This window comes from Penaeus japonicus, unplaced genomic scaffold, assembly GCF_977035675.1.
Source record: "Penaeus japonicus unplaced genomic scaffold, GWHDUDI00000001_assembly GWHDUDI00000028, whole genome shotgun sequence".
NCBI classification, from domain to species: domain Eukaryota; kingdom Metazoa; phylum Arthropoda; class Malacostraca; order Decapoda; family Penaeidae; genus Penaeus; species Penaeus japonicus.
In genome coordinates this window covers 22,690,279-22,700,278 of record NW_028234430.1, presented here as the reverse complement: position 1 = coordinate 22,700,278, position 10,000 = coordinate 22,690,279, and the positions used below count along the sequence as shown (strand labels likewise).

The window sequence follows — 10,000 nt, the reverse complement described above, 5'->3', positions numbered from 1 at the left end:
ACTCGTTGTCACAGTCACAAGAGTTGTCACCATGAAGATGGTGAAGTCTAAGTCATGATTCTTGGCTATGATAGCACGTGAGTGCTCTGATGTTTTGCATCACTCGTACAGTAAAATAAACTTTTCTTATCTCTGTCATCCATTGTTGTTTTCTGAATGTTCTGTATGTCTTATGTTAAGTTTAAGTGCAATATTTGAAACAAGAAAATTCTATACTCTAAACCCACAATGTGGAGGTTTCTTGCTTTCCTTTAGCTGTTGAAACTATGACAAATCCAGATGCAAGTTTCTATCCTATTTTCCTTCTTACATTATGACACAGTTTCGTAAAGAAAATGGAAAACAAAGCCTCAGTGTCTCCATTCAGACTTTTCAGCAACTTGATCTCTCGAAAACCCCTTTTCTATTTCACAACCTGAGTGCGCTATGGTAAGCTGTAATCAGTATTCGCTTGGTTCCCTCTGCCCTTCCCCTTCCTTCCTAGGACACGTCAGTCAGCCACCGCCTCTTTGGCTTTGCATTTTCTGCCCATCACTGACCTTAAAAGTCAAAATATAATTTGTTCTAGACTTTATCTGTGCTCTTATTTTTCCCTATCAACACTACAAATTATTAATTATAAGGGAAGAGTTTTTTCATATATTTAATTAATCCATTTTTCCTAAAACTGAAATATAACTTGTATCACACGTGCAATGCACTATATTTCATTTTACTTCATTCTTTACAAAATGCGTTATCTAGCAAATGTGTCCAGGACCTGAAATCATCCTGAATCCAGTCATGCATCGCAATGATAAATGCCGACTAATTCCCTGTGATTTAGCGTGACTGTTTATCATCATGATTTTATCATTCAGCAGTATTTTAGAACAGGTAATCATTTGCAAAACTAATAAACTTCCTACCTTTAATACTCTGCTTTTCTCGAACATGCAACATAATTACCGTCCGTTTATTGCTAAATATGGCTCAAACAGTGTATATCATTAATTACAGATCTCCCAACTTCAAACCATACACTATACAATATATATTCTACACTTCGACACCAACACTTTCCTACCATGATACCTCTACAGCCACTGGCAGATCCTCAGCTAACATAAGTAAGAGTTAACGACCAGGATTCAATTAAGATAGATCTTAACCGCATGCATGGTTTCTTGCAGGAGTCTCAACAGCCGTTTCTGAGTACACTTCATCACTTCAAGAGTCTGAGTGAGTGAGCTCGTTGCTTGTTGCCGGGGAGGATGTGATGGTGCTAACATGGCTGTGAATTTGGGGAAAATTTGATGAAGCTGAAAATATTACAAAGTGACTGAATTCGATTTTTTTTTTTTTTTATCTTTTTCCTAGTTTTTCTTTCTTTCTTTCCTTTTTTTCATTTTCTTCTTTCGTTTCTTTTTTTCTTTTCATTATCTTTCTCTCTTCCTCTTTCCTTTATCTGTTCTCTCTCTCTCTCTCTCTCTCTCTCTCTCTCTCTCTTTCTCTCTCTCTCTCTCTCTATTTCTTCAATTCCTTTAATTTTTCTTCTTTGTCTCTTTCATTCTATTACTTTCTTTTTGTCCCTCTATTTTCCTTTTTTCTTTCCCTTATTTCTCTTTCTTTCCTTTCCTCCCTTCCTTTCCTTCCTCAATGTTTTCTTTCCTATTTGAAATCTTTGATAACGAAAGGAAACAATTAACACCAAGGCTTGGCCAAACACTACCTCCAACACATGCATATCCTCAAATACATATCTAACGGTGATAAATGTGAGAAAGATTGATAAGATAAATATAAGGAAAATAGTTAATACGGGAAGAAGGATAATAAGGAAAAAATCGTGAGTAAATACGGGAAGAGGGAAAATAAGGAAAAATAAAACTTCTGAGAAAATACGATAAAAGAAAAAAACCCTGAGCAAATACGGGAAGAGAGAAAATAAGGAAAGTAAAACGCCTGAGCAAATACGGGAAGAAGGAAAATAAGGAAAATTGGATACACGAACTGCTGGGCAAAGGAGGGAGGATGTCGGCCGGTGAGGGAGGGAAGTGATGTGAATTTAAAGCGACACACATGAAACTCGGATAAAGAAAGAGAAAAAAATAAAAACGAAGATTAAAAAATAGATGATAATGTATGGAGTAAAATATGGATGATTATGTAATATATGCAATACTTTAAGAAACAGGATGATTTGAGAAATAGTTGATGATTTAAGAAATAGGATGATGGTTCAAGATATAGGTTGATGATTGGAGAAATAGGATGATGATTTGAGAAATAGGTTGATGACTTAAGAAATGGGATGATAATTGAAGAAATAGGATGATAATTGAAGAAATAAGATGATAATTGAAGAAACAGGATGATGATTTGAGGCACAGAATAGTGATTTAAGAAGAAAATTAGCAGTGAACTCAAGAAATAGGATGAGGATCAATTTATAACTAAGATAAGGATTTAAGAACTAGGATGATGACGAAACAAGGTGAAAGGGCAAGTGTGAGAAAGGAAGAGAAAAATAGAGAGCGAAGGACATATTCATAGATATAAAAATAGAAAAGAAGAGAGAGAGATAGAGAAATAAAGAATGAACATTTCATGGAGTAATTAAGGGAAGGCATTTACTTCCATGAGATAAGATGGCAGATATGATATACATACGATGACTCGAGAAAATAAATCAATATATAAGCAGTGAGGGTTATTCAGTTAGATTTTAGAAACCAAAAGAACCGAATATGAGTATAGAGAAACAGAAGAAGAACAACAATAAAAAAATAGTAATAAAATCAGGGAGCCGAGAAATCCGCTGACATCAGAAAGCGTGAGAAGATGGAGGTGATGAAGCGTGTGGACGGACGTTGAATATTCAGACGTAAAAGAAAAATGGAAAAAGCTGCTCGCGAAGGAAAGAAGAAGGGAGGAGAATGGAGAAATGTGAAAAAGACGAGGAAATCAATGTTACACCATCTCTCTCTCTTTCTCTTTCTATCTCTCTTTCTTCTCTTCTCTTCTCTTTTCTTTTCTTCCCTTCCCTTCCCTTCTCTTCTCTTCTCTTCTCTTTTCTTCTCTTCTCTTATCCTTCTCTTTCTCTCTCTCTCTCTTTCTCTTCTCTTTATTCCCACTTATTTTCTGAATTAATCTTAATTCTCTAACAATTATGCCATTATTATATCTATCAAATCTTTCCTGCCAACTGTTCCCCATTCTCTCTTCTCTCTGCATCTTCCCTTCCTCCATTCTTCTAGACTCCTGCCTCCTCCCTCCTCTTCCCTCTATACCCATCCTCCCTCTCCCTTATTCCCCTCTCGTCACCTTCTCCACTCTTTCCACCCCGTCGCCTCTCCTCCTTTACCCCTTCTCCCTTTCCACTCCGTCTCCTTTCCATCCCTGCCCCACCCTCCATCACCTCCTCTCCTACTACCTTTTCCCCCTTTCTCCTCGTCAACCCCTTCCCCTTTCACTCGTCATTCCCCTCCCCCTTGCCCCCCGCCATTCCCCTCCCCTTCAAATCCCATCCAGACTTCAGCTGATTTTAATGGATTAGTCCTATCCGGGGAGGCTGCTGGATCCTCTCCTCGCAGTTCGCTCTCCGGCGTCGACCCTCTGACATTTCTTTCTGTAGGATCTGAGGGTGTGATTCGAGGGTCGGTTGTCGTTGTGCTGAGAGTTTTTGTGGTTGTGGAAGAAGATGGTGTTGCAAGATGGTCTTTGGGGAAGGTGTGATTGACCGAGAAAATGTGGTGGTTGTGGTGCGGACAAGATGTGTGATATGAAGCGGGGGCGAACTTACTTGTAGTTGAAAATATAGAGATGGATGGATGGATGGTGAGCAGATTTTATGCTTGTTAAAACAGATTGCGTAATTCAGATCGGTGCGCCAATAGAATAAAAACCTAATAGCAAGTTAATGTAATAGGGGCAACAGGGATAGCGGATAAAGTAATTCACATGGAAATCGAGGAGAGATAAAACCAAAAAGAGATTCACTGATAAGAGGGCGAGCTTCCCTATACTTGACTTCCGAATTGTTGCTTGATTTGTCATGCTTCAGGTGATGCAAGCAGACGCAATCAACACACGCAAGAAAATGCCGAGTACCGTCTGTGATGATCTTAGAGACAAGACTTACAACTAAAACCAGACATTGCATCACTTACAGCAAATGTTTTGGCGTCGTTTCGTGTTTGTCTGTTATCTCGCTCTTCCCCAAAGTAGGTTTTTACCAGGTTGCGTAAAGCTACCCATTTGCACATGCTGTTTGCAATTATAGAAGGTGAAGTCAGAAAGCGGCCCTTTCTCTGTGCCAGGATTTCCCCACACCATCTGTATTCCGCATAGCATCAGCTGATTAGGAAGAGGCTCAGATAGTGTGCCGAAATACTTCTTAGCAAAAGCTCCACTTATATACTAACTATTTTGGCTATGTGAGTGGGTGGCATTTAACACCTTTTCGTGTATTTTATGAAGACGAATTACAGGGTTGGCTTTTCTTTTTTTTTTCTTTTTTTTTAGAGAGAGAGAGAGAGATAATGATGATCATAATCATAATACAATATCACTTACTAACGGTATACATGTGACGTGATTACGATGAAGACCTAAAATCAAGATGCAAAATAACAGTAAAAGAAGCTCATTCATATCATTCATATCAGGCGGGAAGATTATACTGAATATGATGCAATATTGTTACTCTTGACTTTGCTTTTACAATTTCTAATCATGTCCAGGTGTAATTATTGTAACGACTGAAACTGAATGTGAACTAAGCTCAGAGAAGAAAACACATCGACCCAGAACTAAAATGACAATGGTAATTATTGTATTATCATTATTATCTGCATTTGTGTTATTATTATTAACGTTATCATTATTGTTGCTGTTATAATCATTATCGTTATTATCATTACTATCACGATCATTATTATGATCATCAATATTAATATCATAATCATCGTTATCATCATCATTATCATTATCATCACCACTTTTACTACTATTGTCATAGTTACTACCATTATCATGATTATATTAGTCATTAATGTCGTTTAGATTGTTATCATAACAAGAATAATGATAATGTTAAGAACAATAAAGACGATGATAATAATAAAGTAATGATATTGATAATGACAATAATAATGATAACAACAGCAATACTAATGATAGTGATAGTGATGATAATAACAATTATAATGTAATAGTAATGATAACAATAATGGTGATAAGAGTAATTATAATAATCATGATGATAACAATAATGATAATAATAAAGATAATGATAATGATAATAATGGCAATGACAAGAACAATACAAATAATAAAGACAGTAATGACAATGGCAACAAGAGTAACAATGATAACAATAACAAAGAAAATAGATATAATTAGATATTATGATAATGATAATGATAATCAGTATCCTTATTATTGTTATTACTACCACTATTGTTATCAATATTATTATCATTATTATTATCATATTAAAAGTAATTATAATTGCAGCAATAACCACATGAATAACAACGATAAAAATAAAGATAATAATGATGATGATGATAAGGAGGAGGATAAGGAACAGGTTAAATGGGAGGAGAAGGAGAAGGTAGATATGAAGGAGGAAGATAAACATTATTACTATTATAAGTAGTAGTAGTAAAACGTAGTGGTACGATCATCCTTACGTTCAAACTGACTTTAGACATTGCAACGGGCGTTTCTGATGCCCGCATTTCCCACATACCCACCGTCTCCTCCTCCGCAAGTCCACATACCAGAGCTCTCGTTCCATTACCCTTTCCTCCCAGACTCGGGTATGTGGGGCACGTTCCTTCAATCTGTACGTGCAGGTCTGATTATACAGCTTATTCACTGTCGGTACGTGTGAAGACACCGTTCAAGCTGGTAGGATTTTCGCCTGAAGGAGTGACAGAGGTGTCGCGGTCTAGACGGCGGCCACAATGAGGGTGAATTGTAGGGCTCTTTGGTGCATGAAAGTGGCCGTCAGAAGTGTGGCACGTATTGCCCCTCTCATCCTACCCTATTTTCCGAACCTTCATCCTGTGTGTGTGTGTGTGTGTGTGTGTGTGTGTGTGTGTGTGTGTGTGTGTGTGTGTGTGTGTGTGTGTGTGGGGGGGGGGGTATTAGCGTTCGTGGGGGATGAATATGTACCTGATTCTAAATGCATTATGCGTACGCGAGTTGGTATGCATGTATTGGCAGAAGTACACGTGGTAGGACACGTAAACATGTTTTAATCCAGATATAAATTGTGACTGGTGGAAGACACAAATACCGTCACACATAAGGAATGTCTAGACTGATACTACCTATACCGGCACAGCGGGGTGGAAGCATTGCAGCGTGGCAGAAGCACGACATTTGATCAACACAAAAATAACGACAATGAAAAAAAAAAAAAAAAAAAACAGTGCAGGACTCGCTTAATCATTCAGATTCCTATAAGCATAGAAGCCATAGATACTTCTTGTTCCTTCTTCACCTCACATGCAGGTAAACGGGAAACAAGCTAAGAGAGTACGGGGCTTTGCACGATTCATTCCCAACCACTCACATCCCACTGCTTCTTCCACCATTTTCCATCAGACTCTGTGACCTCCGCCCACCCAACCAGCTGCAAGATGCAAACGCTGCCCTGTTAAGCTAGCCAAGGTGTTGTCCTTAGTTTCGTGCAAGTTTTAACCGTTGTTAATTGTAAATAAAAGCTATGCTACGCACATTTCTCAAGATCGCTTTGATACATTTATATGGACGTTCAAGATTCATCAATTTTATGTATAATCGTAAAAAAGAAGACTTGATGCTGATGCTGATGCTGATGCTGATGATGATGATGATGATGATGATGATGATGATGATGATGGTGATGATGATGATGATAATGATGATGAGAATAAGGATAATGATAATGAGAATAAGGATAATGATGGTGAAAATGATAATAATAATCATGATGATAATAATAATAACAATAGTGATGATAAATTATAATGACAATAATGACAGTAATAATAGTAATAACAATAATAACGATAATTATGATCATGATGATGTTAATGATAGCAATAATAGTAACGATAATAATGATAACGTTGATAATGATGATAATAGTAGTAGTAGTAGTAGTAGTAATGATAATGGTAATAATAATAATGATAATAATAACAACAATAACAATAACAAAAACGACAACAATAACAACAACAACAATATCAATGATAATAATAATAACGATATTCTAACAACAATAGCAATAACGCCAGTAATATCAACAACAGGTCTGATAATCATTTTTATGATAACTATAATAAAACTAGCAACGATGATATACAATGCCCGAGGATTATATTTCACAGACCAACAAAAATGACTCGTTATTTTTCTTATTCTACATTTTCGTATTTGTTGAGCAACAAGACGAGTTGTAGCGGAATTATTTTGCAAGATAACAATGCAGCGATATTAGCATATGTATTAAATTCTAATAACGAACCATTTTACGGACACTGAAAGTATTTTTAGTATAATGAATACCAATCGTTATCGATAAACATGTAGATACGTTGGTATTTAGTTACAAATATCTCCAAAATCTAGCGTCCAAATATTTACTTTAGTCTGTCTTACACCTTAAGCGTTTTCTGTAATTGGTGTCAATGAGGACGTTAGAACGAGCCATTTTTGTTTAAATATCCAAATATCCGACAAATTTACATCCCCTCTTGGATTTCTCTTATTTCTAAATTCCATGTTGAATATGCCTTGCAATAAAAGAAACCAAACACGCTATCATAACAAGATTACTGAAGAAGAGAAAAGGTCATTTTGGAGATTACTTTGGGTCAAAGTTTTTCAGCCTCTAATGCGTTCGCAGATGTGTACTGAATACTGATCCGAGAGGCTTATGCACTGCTTTTAGATGCCATTTGTTTAATTACTTCTGAAACTCTCTCGCCTTCTGTGTGTCTGTCTCTCTCTGCGTCTACGTTTACACAATGGCAGACTGACAAAGACAGATGTAAATGGAAGTCTATAGAGGTGTATGCATATATATATATATATATATATATATATGTATATATATATATATATATATATATATATATATATATATATATATATATTTATGTATGTATATATATGTATATGTATACATATATATATATATATATATATATATATATATATATATATATATATATATATATATAATATATATATATAAATATGTATATATATACATATATATATATATATATATATATATATATATATATATATATATATATATGTGTGTATGTGTGTGTGTGTGCGTGTATATATATATATATATATATATATATATAATATATATATATATATATATATATATATATATATATATATATATATATATATATATATATATATATATATATTATATACTGTATATTATTATATTATATAATATTATATATAATATATATATATATATGTGTGTGTGTGTGTGTGTGTGTGTGTGTGTGTATGTGTGTGTGTGCGCGTGTACATACATATATATATATATATATATATACATATATGTATACACACACATACAGACACACACGCGCGCGCGCGCGCGCGCACATATATATATGTATATATATATTATTCTTTACTAATCATTCAGTTACTGTGCATGTCTTTCCAACTATCTATCCAAGCATTCAGCAATAGATACAAAAAGAGAACACTTCGCCACTTGCATCTAATAACTGCCAAAGAAGGCATCGTCCGTGAACATCAAAGAAACAGGTACCATTACATACCCTTATATGACACCTCTTCCACCAAAAAAGAAAATATTTAAACAAACGAAAGAAAAAAAAATAACGATAAACGCAACGGTTTCTCCATCTTAATGATCTGGAAAGTGAGTTTGATCGTTTACCGTGTTTGGAAAGCGAGTTGTTACGTTGAACACCTGCTCAGTGATGTTGCCAGTTGTGTTTCGTTGTTTCGAACACTGGTGACAACTTTCACTCTCAAGGATAACGATTCATTGTCGCGCACGTGTGAGAACCGAGGGGATTGATTACTTAATGTACAAATGAGGGCAATGGAATTTATTATGTTTTTTTATCCTCTCCTCCTCTTCCCATCCATCTCTGGCCTTCTTGTTTCAATTTATCTATTTCAGAGTATATCTTCCTTTTTTTCTCTCTCTCTCTTAGTCTCCAACCGGCCATTTAATATATTTTACTTTTTTATTTAATCTTCGTTCATGTTCTGTTCTCATCGACCTTTTCTTTTGCATTACCCTTCTCATTTCTATTCCCTCTCTTTCCCCTTACTTTCCCATTCGCCTCGCAACTAATATCGAATTCAGTGCATGCAACCCACATACAAATATCGACTAATTTCGTATAATATATTTAACTGCAACAAAACTCATATCTTGCAAATAAGATCATAATTTGCAGAGAAGGATTATTGCATCATGCATATAGAAAGTAATTCAAATATAATTTACTTAAACAGTTTGGTTATTAGTCTTGATACCAGACGAATTTTTATCAATGTGAAACAATGAGCTTAAGTCACTCAAAAAATATATATAGTTTTTTTTTCAATCAAATTAATAAGCCCAAGAGATGGTACATTGTCTTCATAGTTGATCCTTAACATCATATAAATCTTTATTGCAGTCTGTGGATGCTAATGGATTCATACAGGTATTCTATAACCGATACCTTTTCGGTTATAGGTATCGATAAATTCAATAACAAATTCCCGATCGTATATTGCAGCACGAGCTTTGTGGCACCAATGCTGCTTCGTCAAGAATTCTATCTCAGTCGACTCGAGAAATTCAGAAATTGCTCAGTGGAGACTGCCCAGTGGGACGTCGCGAAAATATTGTTAAGACTTCATACTTGACGAAGACGCCGTGTAATGTTTACGAATTCTTGCTTGCACTTTGAAGAAGTCCAAAATGCTGTTATGATTTTGGACTTACAGAAGT

The 10,000-nt window shown here is 35.2% G+C and overlaps 1 protein-coding gene across 1 annotated transcript in view; it reads right to left on the bottom strand.

The window, feature by feature from the left end:
* The window catches only part of LOC122251860 (dystrophin, isoforms A/C/F/G/H-like), a 1,045,059-nt gene that overhangs the window by 1,034,547 nt on the left and 512 nt on the right, over positions 1-10,000 (bottom strand). The gene's annotated exons all lie outside the window — the stretch shown is intronic.